The sequence below is a fragment of the Miscanthus floridulus genome, chromosome 1 (assembly GCF_019320115.1).
Source record: "Miscanthus floridulus cultivar M001 chromosome 1, ASM1932011v1, whole genome shotgun sequence".
NCBI classification, from domain to species: domain Eukaryota; kingdom Viridiplantae; phylum Streptophyta; class Magnoliopsida; order Poales; family Poaceae; genus Miscanthus; species Miscanthus floridulus.
In genome coordinates, this window is record NC_089580.1 from 96579519 (window position 1) to 96597945 (window position 18427).

An 18427-nucleotide genomic window follows, 5' to 3' on the forward strand; every position below is an offset into this window, starting at 1 on the left:
ACCTTGGTGCACAGTGCCGAGGCCCCGAGAGGGCGGCTGATCTGGTGCGCTGGCTTGGAGGCGGTGATGACCCGGACCAAGTTGTCCGTGCAATGTTGTTTTCGAGGCGGGGATCGCAGGGCACAGCGTAGTGTGGGCGCTGATCGTGGGCGCAGCGTCAGAACACATTGGCCGGTAATCCCCGCCGTGCCCTGTCCCAGCTGGTATGGCGCTGATGCGACCTTAGGTCCCGTCGGCCATTCTGCGGTGTCGAGCCATCGTCCGGCTGAGATTGCGGGAGTGGTTGGCGTATTAATGGGACATGACGTGCTGTCGGGAGGGTCGGCCAAGGCGGGGGGCGACGGGCTATGGACGAACCGGCCTCGAGCGATACGGAGAATGAGGCCTCGCGCGAGACGGAGATCGGACTCCTTGCCGAGGCCTTCCGCGAGAGGCCTCGCGCGAGGCGGAGATTGTACTCCCTGCCGAGGCCTTCCGTGAAAGGCCTCGCGCGAGGCGGAGATTGCGTCAGGACACCGAGACCTCCTGTGCGAGGCTCGAGGCGGGGCGGAGAGCCTGGTAGGCTCGGACGTAGCCGGTGAGGAGCCTGCGGCTTAGCTTCTAGCTTTGCTTTTTGATGGGATTCAAGTGACCCTTTTGCTATTTGCTCGGGGAACCCGGTTCTACGGTACCCGACACCCGGTGTCCGATGTGGCCGCCCCTGCATCTGGGCTGGAAGCGTTACTCTGCGGCACAAGTACCCATGATGTTCACCCTGATAGTTGTGCTCGTTCGTTGGGAGAGTCGCCAGTTTGTGTTGAAGACAGCCCTATGCGAGCTGATGGGCCTATCTTTGGGCCGTTTTCTCCAGACCATCTCCCCAGCCTACCGTTGGAAGAGGCTACTTCTGGAGCTCTCCTGGTTGCTGGGTTTGACGGTGCAATTGTGGTTTCTGGGCAGACTGTAGCCAAAGATGACGGGTGCAGTGCAGCAATTCAGTCTGTTCTTTCTGATGCTCCCGTGGCTGCTGCCACTGACTGTAATCGTTGCGCTATCTGACTCATACTCGGCCGAACATCAGTCGGGTATGTCAGTCGGTTCATGGAGGATCCCCGCGAGGATCATTGGAATGCGGTGAAGCGGGTGCTGCGCTACGTCAGGGGGACGGTGGATCAAGGGATCATCATCCTAAGTCCGGTGGCGGAGGTGGGCTGCAGCTCAGTCTTCAGCAAAGCAATTCCCAAGACCGACGACGAAGGTGGGCTGCGGCTCACAGTCTTCCGCGATGCAGACATGGCGGGCGACATTGATGGGCGGCCGAGCACCTCTGGTGTGCTCATCTTCCTCGGATCGGCTCCGATTGCATGGCAGTCGCTGAAGCAGAAGATCGTGACGCTGTCAACATGTTAGGCGGAGTATGTTGCAGCAGCCACGGCGGCGTGCCAAGCGGTTTGGTTGCGCCGGCTGCTGGGCGAGCTGATCGGCGAGGAAGCTCGTCAACCAGCTCTGATGGTGGACAATTAGCCCGCCATCGCCCTCGCCAAGAACCCTGTCATCAAGTTCCATTTTCTTCGGGACTGCGTCGAAGGACAGATCGTCATCGAGTTCGTCGAGACCGGCCGACAGCTCGCTGACATCCTCACCAAGTCACTCGGACGACTTCGGTTCTCGGAGCTGAAGAAGATTGGCATTGCTGAGCAAGCAATTGCAGACAAAGTTCCTTGCTACTGCAGTGCAATTTCCTTGCAGCTGCAGGGCAATTTCCTAGCAAGTTCCTAGCAAGGCTTAGCAGCCAATTAGGACTGTACAGTAGACTAGACTTGACTGCTACAGCAGTCAACCTTCTCTTAGGTAATTTCTAGGAAAGCCACTAGGGCTGTTTTCTGTAGTCTCTATCAGCTATAAATAGAAGGTAAAGGGACCAGTTCAGCTGCATCACACATTTAAAATTCAGAGCTGCTAGTGCTGTGTGTGTGGGTGTGGGTGTGGGTGTGCTGTGCTCTCTCTTCTTCTACCTCCAGCCAAAGGTGTTGTGTGGGTGCTGTTGAGCTCAATGCTCACCTGTGGGGAAAGATCGAGGGCCAATACTTTGCATATCCTTCGATTTCAAAATGTGCATATGATGATTAAAATCTAACAAGGCCACCCTGTTTGGCAAGTTCATACCTAGAGTTCCCAACACATCAAGGAACTCACAATGAAACAAAATGTAGCCATTAGCAGACATTTAGCGTTCAGAAGATTTCAATATAGAAGCTCCACAATAATTTTACTCAACATGACAGGCTCAAAACAGAATTAGTAATCTTCTAATTGATTCAAAACTTTTTGTAGAAATTTGCATGTTTGTTTGGTTACAATGCACAGTGTTTTCAGATCGGACGACTAATCGCGATTAATCATGATTAGTCGTCCTTATCGTAACTTGGTGCTCGATAAGGGCCCTCGATTAGTTTAGACCGATTAGAAACCTTATCGTCCGATAAGTTGTGACTAATCATGATTAGTCGTCCGATCAGACTAGCCGGACGACTAGTTGGGTAGGGAAATTCGGCCCAACTAAAGAATTTGGCCCACCTTTAGCTGGCCCGTTAGGGTAAGAAGAAGAGGAGTGAGTGACCTAGTGAAGGAGCTGCAGCTGCCGCACATTTCCAGCTCCCGCTCTGGCTCTACTCTCTCTCGCAGACGCCGGCACCTCCGCCCGCGTCTCCTCCGCCTGCGGCCTGCCTCTCTGGATCTCCATCGCCGGCATCCGCAGCTACGTCCGCGCCCCTCGCCGGCGTCCGCAGCTCCGTCCGCACCTCTCGCCGGCGTCCGCAGCTCCGCCCGCGCCTCCACCTCCGCCCGCTCCTGTCTCCTCCCCTGTCGGGACCCAGTAGCTCCGCCCGCCTCTGAGGCTCTGTCGCTCTGAGCTCCTTCCTCGACGCCTAGAGGACGGACGCGGGAGGCCTCAAGCATCAAGATGAGCCACTACTCTGCCTCCTCTGAAGGTTATTGTCTATGTATGCTACTCTACTGCTGTGTATTGCCTGTTGCCACCAATTTGTGACACATTTGTGTGGCTGTGCCGCTCTGCAGAGGATGCTCGACGGCGTGCAATTGTTGAGGTAATTCTACCTGAGAATGAAGCTGTCTCAGGAGAGGCTGCCTCAGCGTCGTCAGCTGCTCCAACTGAAGCATCTCTGATAGCTAAAGCGATAGCTAAATTGCCGCCAGATCTTGCTGCCATGGCTGAAGATAAGAAGAGGAAGGCAAAATCATAAGATCCTGGATGGAAATATGGGTTTTGGCCAGACATAGGGAAGAAAGAGTTCATCCAATGTATTTTCTGCAAAAAGGTTGTCCCTGCAGGCATTAAAAGGTTCAAGCAATACCTTGCTAGGGGCTATTCTGATGCAGTGAAATGTGGTGAAGCACCTGAACTAGTTAGGCTGAGATGAATGGTTACTTGGTCACAAGGTCAAGGACTCAGGTTCAGGTACCTGCGGACACTGGGGTGGAGACAAAAACAGAAGAAGAAACAGATCAAGGTGGAGGTGGTGCTTCTGCTGCTGCTGAAAATGAACCAAATGCTCGGACAAAGTCAAAGCAAGTTCCAAGTTCTGGGACAAAATCAAAGCAAGCGAAAAAGATAGCTCAAACATCAATCACGAACTTTGTGGTTTCTGCTCCACCAAAACCTCAAACACAGAAGCATTCCAAGTCAGTGAGTTCTTTGCTTTGCAAGAGTCCAAAAGAAGTGGTTGCAGAAAGGCACAAGTCCAAGATGACACAGCCCACTCTTGAGTACTCCACAAAGAGCAAGGAAGCAAAGCAAATTGTAGATGACCATGTGGCTGATTTTTTTTTATGAGAATGGAATACCATTGAATGCTATTAACTCAAGAAGCTGGGAGATTATGCTTGAGTCCATTGGGCAATATGGTCCTGGGTATCGCTCACCTTCATACCATGAGATTAGGAATCCACTACTTGATAGGGCAGTGAACAAGACAGAGGAGCTGAGAAAGAAGCATGAGGACGCTTGGAAGGAATATGGCTGCACAATCATGTCAGATGGATGGACTGACACTAGCCACCGTCATCTCATCAACTTTCTTGCGAATAGCCCAGCTGGAACATTCTTCTTAGGTTCAGTTGACGCTTCAAGTGAGATAGCCAATGCTTCTATGTTAGCAGACTTGTTAGAGAAACAAATTGACAAGGTTGGGAAGGAGTATGTGGTGCAAATTATCACAGATAATGGATCAAACTACAAGGCTGCTGGAAGAATTCTTATGGAGAGGATCCCAACTTTGTTTTGGACACCATGTGCTGCCCACTGTTTGGATTTGATGATAGAGGACATTGGGAAGATACCTGAGTTTAGCTCTTGCATTAATTAGGCTAAGAAGGTGTGTAGGTTTCTCTACAAGCATGGGAGGATTCTGGATCTTATGCGAGAGAAGATTGGTGGTGATCTTGTGAGGCCTGCTGTTACTCGCTTTGCTACTTCCTATCTCACATTAGCAAGCATGCATAAGAACAAACAGGGGCTGAGGAGTTTGTTTGTGAGTGAGGAATGACATTCCAACAGCTTGTCAAAAAGTACTGAAGGGCGGCACGCTGAGAACACAATCTTTTCCATACCATTTTGGACAAAAGTGGAGTACTGTATAAAAGCAACACAACCCCTCCTCATTGCTATGAGGATAGCAGATGGTGATGAAACACCAGCAGCTCCTGAGATAATGGCAGCAATGGATGTTGCAAAGAAGACCATCAAGGAAACTTTGCGAGACAAATCACCATTACTGAATGATGTAATGGAATGCTATGACAAGAGATGGGAGAACCAAATGGAGCAAAAACTATATGGAGCAGCCCTCTTCTTAAATCCTGGAAAGTACTTTGCCATAAAGGAAAAGGATAGGAGACAAGCTACAAAGCTAAGGTGCATGTTTAATGACATTATATGGAAGATGGTGCCTGATGAGAGTGAAGCGAGGAAATTAAGCAAGCAAGCTGATGATTATGACAGGACTGAGGGTGAATGTTTCTCAAAGAGATTAGCAATAGTAGAGAGAAATAGCAAAAATCCTAGTAAGTAATGAGCAGTTCAGCAGTCAGCACTTTCTTTTAATTAAGCTATAATTCTCTATGTGATGAGCTACTGATTATATTATTGTTTTGCTTGTAATCTACAACTACAGTTCTATGGTGGGATGCTTTTGGTGGCCTTGCATTCGAGCTACAGAGTTTAGCAAAACGAATTGTAAGCCTCTGTTGTTCGACGTCTGGTTGTGAGCGCAACTGGAGCGCTTTTGCTCATGTAAGTGCAATTTCTATGGCTGTAGATGCATACTAATGCATTCTTATATGCTGCAGCCATCTAATGAATTTGCTCTTATTTCCTATGGCTGCAGGTGCATACTAAAAAGAGGAACCGTTTGGAGCACATTAGGTTGAATAAGTTGGTATTTGTTAGCTACAACCGTAAGATGACATTTAGGTTTCAGAAAATTCGTGAGCTCGGTTATAAAGGCAAGAAATCCAACCCATTGCTGCTAGAAGAGTTTCAATGGGAAAATGAGTGGGTAGACATCAACTGTGACCTAGTTCATGCATCTAATGGCAGTGATATGCTTTGGACACATGTTGATGAAGCTGTTGGTGCAATCGACCAGCTTAGAGGCCGCAATATGCCTAGGGCTGCTGCTGCTCGTGCGAGGAATACTGTCACCCGCACATATGGGAGGAATAACAAAAGGAAGTGTCCAAGTCCAAGGTCAGATGCACCAGCAACTAAAAGCAGTGATCATGAAGAAGAGGAAAACAAAGTTGCACCAGAACAGCCACAAGGTGCAAGTGCAACAGATGAAGAAATGGAGGACCAGGGAGGGGAGGAAGACTCAGGCGGACCTGCAACAAATGATGGAAATGAAGACTTCCATGTGGACGCAGATTTACTTCTCTAGATGGCTGAATTGCTGGTTCTATGGATCAGTGGACTAGATGTTTAAAACTATTTCCATTTCAGACTTAAGAACTTGTTTAAGTTTATCAGTTTACTTATGTTGTGTACTGCTGTGCACTGTGCTAAACTGCTGTTAGTTCTTATTTGTTAAATTTGTGTACTTGGTTAAGTTGTTTTGCCATGCTCTACTTTCTACTACTCTTTACATTTTCTTTTGTCTTTACAGTTTTGTTTTTCTACTATTTTGCCTATTTAACTGATTATCTTCTTTCTTTGTAATTTCAGATTCAGCCACAAGTCAGCAGTCAGCACTCACCATCAGAAATCAGCAAGCAGCAGTTACAGGTAAGTGGCCAAATCACCATGATAATGATTCATTGCAAACATGATTACATACCAAACTGTGCTTGGTTGCTTGCCTCTAACATTTACCTATTTATTATGGCCATGTTTACATATATTTACATCATATATATAGTATATAGATGGTCGATCAGGCCATCTAGGCACAAGGACGACTAAAAGTCTGACTAGCCGATTAGACCGATTAGGACCGACTAATTAGTCGTCTGATCGGTGGTCATATGACTAGCCTCGATAATACGATCTGAAAACATTGACAATGCAAGCTTCAAAGTTCAAACCAAGAGAAAATAATTCCCAAAAAAATGTCACTAAAATATTGCTCTTCTAGAAAGCAAGATGGGAAGAGAAGTGAGTATAGCAATAATATCTCAAAAGATTACTCAAACACAACTCCAACAGTACACTACAATAAAGGGATTAAGCAAATATCATCCGGCTCAGCTATATGCATATAGCATCCAGTATTGATTGCACTGTATGTTGTTAAAACTGTAAGAACAACAACATAATTTGTTGAAGATAAAATTCTAAACAATAGTATTGATAATTGCACATAGTTGTACCTGGAAAGCTCAAAGCAAGGCCTGTGCAACAACCAGCCATACCCGCATTGATCGCTGCAAAAGGCATTTCATTGATATTCATACTTGCACCTTCATGTGCTAACAAAGTAATAGAACTACAGCAAAGTGCTTACTGTCATCTTTCCCACGCAGTCTTCTTAACAAGCACATGATGAAACTTTGGACACCAGCAAGAGCAGCAAAAGTCTAATAACGAATAAAGAGGTCATATGAGCAATCTTTCGTATGAAAAGATGCTCAATATATCAAAAGTAAACATTATGATCAATTAACCTTGGCAGAAGATCCAGCAATGCTGAGAGAAGCTTTCGTACCTTGGTTTGTGATCAAACCTTTTCCTGTAACAGAAAAAATAAAAATAAAAAAGAAATAAGTAAAATTTAGAGAATAAAATCAAATGTTAAAGAACACTCTGAGATAACCCCCCTTATTGCAATTTGCAGAATACATCATTTGATTGCTACAGTAAGCTAATTTCTCTCTACCTCAGACACTAATAGACATGGAAACATTTCTCATTAAATTGTGGAAGATTCAACACAGTTGAACTAAAGGTAAAACATAGGCATGACAAGAGGGTTAGGTGACGCTATCCTATCAGTTTGTTTGGACAGTTGCCGGAGGTGTGAGCCCTAAGAATTTGTCCAAGCATCACATTGCCTCCGACACTCTCTTTGTATGTAGGTCATGACATTTCAGTATTTTATTTCTTTTGATTTGATGGTATACTCAGAAAAGGTGGTTATGTTTATCCATACTTTCTATGCTCAGGTAAGCAGTTGGCTATTAGTGGTATACAACTAAGGACTCCATTTCAATTGATCCCTACAGAGGATGGAGAGCTCCAGAATGGATCTGGAAGCAAGGTGAACTGACAATGGCAAAGCTCTGTTCCAACAAAGCTGCCTCTTGTAGTGAAAATGTGCATCTTCCATCTTGTGACACTAACTTCATCCCAACAACCTATCCTCAAATTCTGAAACAAGTTAACAACAAACTCATAGTTTTTTTTTCTGTTTCCTTTTCAATGCTCCTTGAAAAATGTCACGCCGAACATGTTTGGCTACAGTTGGGTTTTCTTTCTCATTTTTGGTAAGAAAGATTTGGACACTTCAGTGGTCAGAATAACAAATTTGGAACAGATCCTACACTACATAAAAAGATCAAAGTGAGCCTAACATGACTTTTCCCATGAGGTTATCGCTTAAGGACAAAATTCTATCAAGCCCTCATCTATCCACAATATTAAAGAGCAGAAGGTTTCTTTGTCCTTTGTCACTCACAACTGTCAAATGGAGATCCAATGGACTCAATCCTTTCACATGTCCGTACAAGTTAATGTGGTGTGTCAAAGTACAGGACCAAGTCCGATTCTAAAACAAATTGAAATACATAGTATTTCCATGGTCGGCTGCTCACTCCTGTGCTGGTATGAGTTAGAGCACAGTGTTCAGGCATGGTACAAAGTCCGATCTCAAAACGAATTGGAACACGTGATGCGATCATTGACTCCCATATCCATACAATTTAGAGCAGTACGTAGTTTGATTCGTAGACATATAAGAACAGATAACATGATCATTGCATAAATCTCTACATTGAAAGTCGTCTAGGTAACCACACAGCAAGTTGTACGTTACGTTGCAATGCACAGGAATGTTTGCTAATAATGACTAACTATTTGACCGGAACAGAAACTTCCCCATGTTTTCCTACCATACAATCTATAACTCCCTCCTTAACAATGGTACCAGTCCTCAACACAGGCCATCAACAGAAGCCGGAATTTTGGGAACCACAGTCATGCTAATACAACGGAACTAACTAGCCGAGCACCGCGACAAGTGCTCCGAGATTGGAAACAGCAAGGGAGCGAATTGGAACGACCCAGGAAAGGGAACTAGAGGACACTACCGTATCCGACGAGGGAGCCGACGAAGGCACCGGCGGCTAGGTCCCCGGCGGAGCGGAGAAGGCATACGACCGGCGCGGCGAGCGGCGTTGGCGGCGCCACGCCCTGCTCGTCCCCGTCCCACTCTCGCCCGTGCCGAGCCACCATCTTCTCGGTTTGCTGCATGCGCCTTTTCCGGTCTTTCCTCTTCCACACTCCTTTTCCCCTTCTTCGTTATCTTCCCAGGTTTAACGCTGTCGTTTAAGAAAAAAAAAGCTGTCATACCATTATAATTTTCCAAAGTTCGGAGAAATATCATCACCATAACATTGCGTATAGATACTGTTGGTGTAGCCAACAAAAGAGAGAGCAAAGGTTGAGAGAAAAAGAGAGCGCTCAACTAGATCAAGCCAAAAGTGTCCCTCCACCTTCTCTCTTCCCCTCTTACAGAAGAGGAATCCTTATAGAAGAGGTGGGAGGGAAGATTCTCTTTATATCGTAGAAACGTCATTGGGACTATAAATAGATTTTTAGAGTGAATTTGTATTTACTAAAATGTCATTAAGGACTAAAAGGGTCCCAAACATTGTTTGTAACTCAATGATATCCCGCGCATTGCTATGGAAGTTTTGATTTTGTAGCGTTATATGGAATAATAGAGCAAATTTAAATATTAAAGTTAAAAAGAAAAAATAAATAAATAAAGGGAACAAATAATTGAACGACCTGCCCCTTTGCTTCAGAGTACCTTTACGCAATCACGCCATGAAACACACGGAGAAAAAAAATCCCACCCCTTTCCTTCCTGAACGGGCGGACGAACTCGCGTAGAACAAAATCCGATCCATCTCCAAAGCTCCAATATAATCAAGATGTCCTTCCCGAGATCTTGGCCTCTCTGCACGGATCTCGTCCTCAATCGATCTCTCGCATCCCCCTCCGAATTGAGCCCAGCCACGAGCATCAATGACGCGCGGGTGAGCTCGGCCACTTGCGGCGGCGGTGCGCGGGAAAGCTCGGAGAGCCGCAGCGACGCGCGCGGGCGCGAGGTATGAGCGGTGTATGTCGTCATGGTGTTGCCCCTGCTGTTTCTTGTCGTCGCAACAGGGGAACAGCGGATGCAGGCGAGGAGGGCAAACAGCAGTGCGCGGGCGAGTTCAGCCTGCTGCGGCGTCGTGCGGGCGAGTTCGGCCGGCGGATGCAACGGCGAGGAGGAAAAACAGCAGTGCGCGGGCGAGCTCTGCCAGCTGCGGCGGTGTGAGGGCTAGCCCGTCCACGAGCATCAGCGGCGCTTGGGTGAGCCCGGGCAGCCGCAGCGACGCGCGCAGGTGAGGCACGAGCGCCGTGCGGCATCATGGTGCTGCCCCTGCTACTGCTTGTCGTAGCACTCGGGGCGAGGCGTTGGCACCTGCTGCTGCGGTGGATGCAGTGGTGAGGAGGAGAAATGATGACAATTGCAAGGTAGCATTCAGGTATAAATTGGGCTGCCCGTCGGTGGAGAAATATGCTGCCAGCTTGGTGGAGAGATCAGTTTCACATCAGAGCGCCGCTGCCTCTTCGTTTGCCTCAAATGACTGCGGATTTGAATGAATGCTTCGGAACTGAGGGATGCTTCGGCTGCTCTTCACGAAATCGCTGGAAAATAGGCGGGTGAGTTCCTCCTATTTAGGTATATTAGTGCCCCGTTCGCTTGGCTGCTTTTTCGTTTGTAAGGGCTAAAAGCACCGCTGGCTCTAATTTATTACGTGAGAAAAATATGGTTAGTTCGCTATAAAAGTACGGCTTATAAGGTCTCGTTTGGCAGGGCTTCTTCACCGGCTTCAGGAGTCGTTTGGAGTCGTTTTCTACCCAACAGGGTAAAGTAAAATAGCTTCATTTGTGAAGCCCCTAAAAACATGCTCTTACAGTGATTTGGGGTGGGATTGAGCCAAAAAAAAAAAGTGGCTTCTCTCGGCTCCTTCTCCAGGTCCCTAAAAACATGCTCTCATAGAGAAGCCATTTTGCCAAACGGTTTACCAAAACCGCTTCAGCTCCACCGGTGGAACTGTTCGTGGAGCTGAAGCCAAAAAAAATGACTTCACTAGTAAAGTGAAGCCCTACCAAACGGGACCTAAATCAAGCGAAGAAGACGTAGGTTCATAGGCCATGTAATTGAGCCCAAACATGATAATTGGGTCACCAATATATAATAGAAACCTAATACTAGCCTCTCAGCTATTTGGTTTTGATCGAAGGAACAAGACACAATAACTTAATACAATATGGTGTGGTCTAATTACAACTCAGACTTGATGCACAGCTTTCATCTTCACATAGTTAGTCTAGGGACTACTCTGGCTAAATCTTTGGCATGTCTTCGCCTAGTATTTAATGGCAAATTTTGCTCTACCCTCCATGATCCCGACCTTGGCAACTTGCATTTTCATATGGCCCTAAGCCCCTTGATACTTCTATTTCATAATTGAATCAGGTGCGAGGCAAGGCTTTTGCCACGGATTGCTTGTCAATGCGCTCCTCACCAATCCTCCTTGGCTGGCTCCTCGTAGGCATGGTAGATGTTGCAGATGTCATGGATGGAGATCCCCTCTATCCAATTAGCGGTGAAGGCGAAGACGAAGTCGGTGATACCAAAGTTGGTGGCGAAGCCCCTTGTCGAAATGTTGGCAAAGGGGGTGTTGTTGACATCGAAATTGTTGGCGAACACATTGACGATGAGGTTGAAATCAATGGTCTTTTGAAGTTGGTAATCAAACTTTCGATAGCGATGAAAGCATTGTCGATGATGTTGAAGTGGGTGTCGAAAACCCCTTGCCATAGCTCAACCAAGGTCTTTTGAAGTGGGTAATCGAACTTTCGATAGCGATACGGGGAATAAAAATGATGCGAATATACATACCATGCTCCATGTACCTCTCTGCCTTTCGAGCGCAATGAAAATTGTGCCAAGGCTACGGAGCCTCTGCTGCTTTGTATATTTTATGATAAACTACCGAAGAATTAAAATTAGTTGGTCTTTTCAATCTTTTTAGCAAACTCTGTTATTTCGCAGATCGACCCTACAACTCGGAGTTTCGATCCTGAACCCTTTCGGGCCTTGTTACATGCATTTTAGTAACCACCTTGCTCCCTTTGTTGTCTGTTTTAAAAACTGAGCTTTTCTTGTCAAATCCAGTTGTGCTCAAATAAATCATTACCTCAATTCACAAAAGCTGTAGAAACGCCTGGGCTCGAATCCACGCACGCAGCACTGTGAAATGCAAGTCGTGTTTTATTTGTTTATTTATTATTATTGTTTTGTATATATTTTTTATGTCATCAGTTTTTCGAAGAACGGGTGCCCACATTGGTTCAGTGAACTCCTTGTCGATGTTTGACCACCGATAGCCTGCCACGGGGGTACCCGGGGTAGTATGTTCGGGCTTCGGCATATGCTGGACTTGATGGTTAACGCAAGAGACAGTCGATTTATCCTGGTTCAGGCCCTCGATCACAGATCGAGTAACAACCCTACGTTCAGTCGGTGTTTAGCCTTTGTGTTGGATTGGTTATGAAGTGTTGTGTCGTACAATTGCTCTCTTGAACTCCTCCGATCCAAGGTGCCATGCCCTCCTTTATATAGTCAGGAGGCCAGAATCATAGTCGGTTTACAATGAGAGTTCCTAGTAGGATTACAGAGTAATACTACTACTAAGATTTATAGGAGGAGAATCCTAATTGGACTAGGTCTTCTTTCTTCCTTGCGGGGTATCCTGTGGGTCCCGTACCGACAAGCCCCTGAGCACTTCATGGTTGAGTTCAGGAAGCCTTGTCTTGTTCCTTCAGGTCTTGTCGAGTAGAAACAAGCATCGTCCGAGTGCTTTCTTGAGTGAAACCATGTAGCGCTTCTTGAGATCTTTGAGTGGTGTGTGCTTTTTGAAGAAAAAATACATCCATCTGGGTGTAGCCCCCGAGCCTCTTGCTATTTGAAACAAGGAGCTGGAGGGTTTTGTCTTGAAGAAGTCTTCTTGGTGACGTGCGCTTTTTCGAAAAAAGTGCACTCACTGAGTGTAGCCCCCGAGCCTCTTGCTGTTTGAAACAAAAAGTTGGAGGGTCTTGAATCTGAGTTGTTTGATAGAACCGTATACCTCTCCTTTTGCAGCCCCCGAGCATATATCCGGGTTGTTTTGTTCAGGAAGAACTCGGAAGCAAGGTTTTGGCATATTCTCTGGTAGTCTGCTGTTGTCAGATGTAGTTGTATGGTGGTGGTTGAGTTTGAATGTCTTTTGTTCACGGGTTGTACTGTGTCGGTATATTCTTCCGAATATGCTTGTCTTTGAGTATTGTTCCCTCTCGCCCGAGTCTTCCATTATTGAGTCCTGTCTTTTCATTGTGTCCTTTGTTAGTCTTATTTTGTTGGTACTCCTAGTTCATGTGCACCGCTCCTTTGGTCTATAAATACCCTCCTGGAGTGCTTGCTTTCATCCATTGAACATTCTGTTGAAACCTTTGTGATTACTAACATGGTAGTTTGTGAAGTAGAGCAGCCCCGGGCGTGTTTCGTAGTGCCTATGCATCTTGTCGTAGTTGGAGGAAGTCTTGTGATAGGGATTAGAGATTGGCTAATCCCGTAGCAGCAATGTACTAGGATGTACGTGGCGGTAATTGGAGGAAGTCTTGTGATCTGGACTTCGTTCCTTCATCTGGCAGTTCTAGGTTGATCCTTTTCGTCTGTCTTGAGACTGTCCGGTGCAGATCAACAACATATCCAGCATCACATCGGTCTTGGGTAGACAGATGCTTGCCGGCCTTCTCTGCTCCATGTTGTCCTGCCATGCTGCTGATTTCTACCTTGGATACACTGCGTCCGTCCTTTGAAGAAAACAGTGTAGCCGATGGCGGTTTGTCCTTCCGAGTAGCAATTTGGGACACGTAGTCGTTCCAGAGCCCAGCCGTGTCCGTGTTCTTCTTTGCTACTTTGCTTTTCGTGGTACCAAGTACGTTGGGTCTTGTAAGATTTGTAATCTTCTATTTTTGAAGTCGCTTGTAATAGAAAGAATCTTTGTCTTCTGAGTTGTTATTTACTTTTTTGCTGTAGTTCCGGTTGCTCATGATATTCTCGAGTTCTTCTCGTAAGAACCGAGTTCTTATGTTCCTTGTGAAGTTGCCCTTCTTTTCTTCTTTGTTGACGGGTTGTTCTTGTAGTTATCTGATAAGTCCGCAGTATCGCTGGATGGATAAGTCTGAAATCTACCCGTTGAATTGTACCGTTGTGTGGATTTGTGCCCTCCGTCATTTTAGCTGTGTCGGTAAATGGACCGTTGCGTTCTCACACGGTGCTTTAATGGGCCTGGTGGGCCGTTTTTAACGCTGTAAAATTTATTTAAAAACCCTTCGTCTTCTTTTTCTTTACTGCCTTCAAACCCTAGCTCTCAGTCATCCACCGTCGCCATTGCCGCCGCCGTCCTTAGCGCCGCTGTCAAGGCTTCCTCTTCCCCTAGTCACTTTTTTCCTTTGTTAGTATATGGGTAAGAAGAAAACCGTAAGCAAGTCCTAATCTTCCTTCGTGGACGAGGAATCTTCACTCCCCGTGATTGAAAATCAGGAGTTTGTTGCCATGAGGGCCGCTCAGAAGTCTTGGTCGACTCCAATGACCACCGAGGAGCAGCTCCGTGAGCTTGTCAGCGACGGTTTGATCCAGAGCAAGGTCATTGCTGAATGGAGAGTTCCAGGTGAGCATCGGGTCCCTGCCCCATGTCCTGGTGAGATTGTCCTTTTTGTCTCTTTCATTCGTGCTGGACTCTGCCTTCCTGTCTCTACATTTCTTCATTAGTTTCTCAGCTATTTTGGGATTTGCTTGAACCATCTTGCTCCTAATGCAGTCCTTCACCTTTCTGTCTTTGTTCATCTTTACGAAGCTTTCCTTGGAATTTCCCCTTCTCTTTCTCTGTTTCGTTACTTCTTTCGTCTGAAACCCTAACCCCGCCGTGAAGAAACCAGCGTTCTTGGTAGTTGTGGGATTCAATTTCGCTAGGGTCTTAAGAGCAAGTTCTTTGACTATGCCCTGGTTGATTCTGTAAGAGATTGGCGTGTCGACTGGTTTTATACCACCAATCTGATCCCTTCTCTTGCTGTCCACTCTGGATCTGGTCCCGTGGTTAATTACCGCTGGGATAAGATTCCTGTTTCGTCTGCTGAGGTTCAGGCAATCTAGCCATTCCTTGATAGGATTAGTATGCTGAAACAGCAGGGTTTAACCGGCTTCAGCATTGTTTTGAGTTTTCTTTATCGCCGAGTTCAGCCTTTGAAGGAGCGAGAGCACTTGGGCTTCGAGTACTCGGGTGCTGAGGATCATTCACGCATGGTCCCAGCTCTTGAGCTGATCGATGAGGAGGTACTCGAGCGTCTCCAGAAGATGCTGAAAGGAGCAAGTGTTGTCCTGCCTACCATCTCCGAGTTCTCTGCCAACAACCCGCCTCCAGCTGTAAGTTGTTTTCTCCTCGTTCGGGTACTTTATGTGTTCTTGCTGTATCTTTCTTTGTTTAACTTTTTCTTGTCTTGTTGTCTTATTCTTTTTCGCAGGAATTCGGGCGCAACTTCGTTGACCCGATCCCTTCTCTTGCTGTTCCCCCTGTCGTGGCGAAAACTGGGAAGGAACTCACCGTAGCTTCTGCGACCAGTAAGTCCCCAATCTCCACAGCATTTCCTGGAGTTTCTTCCGGATTTATTGATGTATATGAAGAATATGTTCCTCGTCTAGTCCCCCGTGGTCCTCGTAGTGTCTTGAAGAGGGGGTGAACGGATGGGTCTTCATCTGGCCTGTCTGCTTCCAAGAAGTCTCGCAAGCCAAGTACTCCTCCAGGTACTCTAGTTGTAGCTAGCATGCTCTTAGGTGAGCATATTTATACTCTTTGTCCCTTTGTTTTCTTGTTTTGTCTTGAACTGAGTGCTTTTATTCTTTTTCAGCGGGTGCCTTGGTGGCCTTGGTTGAGACCGAGGGGGAAGAGGATGATGAAGTTCCCCTCATTATGCGGTGACGAGTTGTTTTCATATTCCCCTTCCATTGAATTTCTCCTCTTTGTCTTGACTTTTAGTCTTGATCTTTTTGAAGTAACCGGACGTCGGGTACGAGTTCTTCTGAGGCTCCCGCGTTGGCTTCTTCTGAAGCTTCGGTGTTGAGTTCCTTGGTACCGAGCTCTTCCACACCTCCGGTGCCGAGTTCTTCTGCGGCTCCAGCCCCGGCTTCTTCCGGGGCTTCGGTATCGGCTATACCGCTCCTATCGCCAAGTGGCGGGGATGTTTTTGCCGCCGTGGTCCCCCCTGCGAGGTCTTCTTTTGGCTTCGCGAGGAAGAAGGTGGCCGGGTGAGTAGATTCTGGCTTCATCCTTTTGCTTCTGTTCTCCTTTTTCTTGGTTCTCATCGGTGATTTCTTTTATCAATTTTCAATCCTTCGTCTTCTCTCGCTTCTTCGTCGACTTCTTCTCAGCCCTCCATCGTGCCACCGAGTACCGAGCCTCAGGACTCGTAGCGTACTGTTGGTGAAGTGGCTGGGCTCTCTGGTGATGGCGCCGCTGCAGACTTGGCCGCCCCGGAGGTGACCATGGCCATTGCGTCGGGTCCTTTTGAGGGATTGGCCTCGGCTTCCTAGGAGGTCGCTCTGGTCGTTCCTTCTTCACCTCGGCCGGGCCCTCCTCCTTCTCTTGCTTCCAGCGGTCCTCCTTTTGCCGATCATGTGGTGCAGCAGTTCGATGCCACTCATCGGCTTTCGGAATTAACTACTGCCTAGGGAGACTTGTCATCCATTGCGACTTCTTTTGGAGAAAAGCTCCAGGTAAGCTTTTTCATCGTTCCTTCTTTGGATGTTTGCTTTTCTTTGGTCCTTATTCTTTGTTTTTCTTTGTATCTTTTTGCTTAGTCCTTCTCTCATGATCACACCGGCTTCTTTTTCTCGTCTGAAAACGAGAAAAAGTTGTCTTCAAAAGTGAGCACCCTGAAAGCTGATCTTGATCTCCTCCGGGCTGAGCTGGAGGCTGAGCGTCAAACGCATTAGGATGAAGAAAAATCTCTTCATGCCCGGGCTGTTGAAATCGAGAAGCAGAGGGATGCTGCTCTTCAGGAGGCTCGAAAGAACTCGGAGGCCGTGAAGAAAGAGTGCAACGGTATTGAGGGTTATTTTTGTTTCTTTTTGTATTCAAACTTTTCCTTCCTGCTGACTTGTTGTCTGCTGCTTTGTCCAGCTCTCCGGGTTGAAAAGCAGAAGCTTTCGGAGGGCGTTGAAGAAATAAAGACTCTTGTTCATACAAGTCACAACAAGGCTGAGGAGGTAATTACTCATGCTGAAGAGGAACTTGCGCTTGCTAAGTTGATTAGGCGTGGAGCTGATAGAGATCTTGTGTAGGCCCAAAAAACCATTGAAGACTTGTCTGGTATGTTGGCGACGGCTACTAAAAACTAGAAGGCTTTGTGGAAATCCTTTCGTTCTGTAGCCGACGTTCTTCGAACTCCAGCGGATGACGGGCAATCTTAGGCTCAGTTGATTCCTCGAATCCCGACTCGTTTCCAAGAGTTTGTGAAGAGGTGCGCTCAACTGTGTACCAAGAATGTTCTGGCCCAAGTCTGGGTTCTTGCTCCAGCGGTTCCTTTGTCCAAGATAGCAGAGGAATCTGATAGTCAAGAATACATCGATGCTATTGAGAGGATGGAGCCTGGAGTTGAAGATTTAGCTAGTAGGATAGCATATAATCTTAATATCGTCCTCCCTTCTCCTGATGATGAGGCTTGATGTATTTGACTTTTATGCCCGTGCCTTGTAATATGACATCATACTTCTTTTTTGAATGAAAGTCCTTTTTGTTGATGTCTTCTTTGCCTGGATGCCCTGTTTATTCCTCGAACGATTTGTCGAGTATTTTTCTATTTAAGTAAACAACTCGCGTTGACGACCTCTCTTGATCTGTCGAGTGCTTGTCTGGCCTTCTCTTGTGCCCTGTAAACAACTCATTCTATGTAGATCTTTTGTGTTGGCGGCCTTTCTTGACCCGTCGAGTTGTAAACAACTCGTTATATGTAGATCTTTGCGTTCTTGGTTATCTCCAGTGTAGCCCCTGAGCCTCTTGGTATTTGGTACAAGTAGCTAGAGGGTCTTGCTTTTGATATTGCTCTGGTCTTATGCCCAGGCTTAGTCTCAGTCTTTTTGATTTTATTTCGGATGTTAGCTTGTTAGCTACCCTCATCGGCGGGCTCAAGTGTCTTTTCAACTATTTTGCTCTCGGCCGGGATGCTCAGGTGTCTTTTCAGCCATTTTGCATTTTATTTTGGGCGTTAGCTTGTTAGCTACTCTCATCGGTGGGCTCAAGTGTTTTTTTAACTATTTTGCTCTCGGCCGAGATGCTCAGGCGTCTTTTCAGCCATTTTGCATTTTATTTCGGGTGTTAGCTTATTAGCTACCCTCATCGGCGGGCTCAAGTGTCTTTTCAACTATTTTGCTCTCGGTCGGGATGCTCAGGCGTCTTTTCAGCCATTTTGCATTTTATTTCGGGTGTTAGCTTGTTGGCTACCCTCATCGGCGGGCTCAAGTGTCTTTTCAACTATTTTGCTCTTGGCCGGGATGCTCAGGCGTATTTTTAGCCATTTTGCATTTTATTTCGGGTGTCAGCTTGTTAGCTACCCTCATCG

At 46.6% G+C, this 18427-nt stretch overlaps 1 long non-coding RNA gene and 2 pseudogenes across 3 annotated transcripts; 2 read left to right on the forward strand and 1 right to left on the reverse strand.

The window, feature by feature from the left end:
• LOC136538066 (mitochondrial import inner membrane translocase subunit TIM22-3-like) overlaps positions 1–10411 on the reverse strand; it is a 30186-nt pseudogene extending 19775 nt beyond the window's left edge.
• LOC136510403 (uncharacterized) lies at positions 811–6817 on the forward strand (annotated as a pseudogene).
• A 5424-nt stretch (positions 10412–15835) lies between the features above and the next one.
• LOC136490074 (uncharacterized) lies at positions 15836–17538 on the forward strand. Of its 3 annotated transcripts, none has more exons than XR_010767506.1 (4): positions 15836–16115; positions 16239–16911; positions 16990–17075; positions 17151–17538. It is a non-coding gene; the product is annotated as an uncharacterized lncRNA (long non-coding RNA). The 3 variants fall into 3 exon arrangements; XR_010767505.1 differs by having other exon boundaries at positions 16239–16583; positions 16668–16911; positions 16990–17538; XR_010767501.1 differs by having other exon boundaries at positions 16990–17538.
• The last annotated feature ends 889 nt before the right edge of the window (positions 17539–18427 follow it).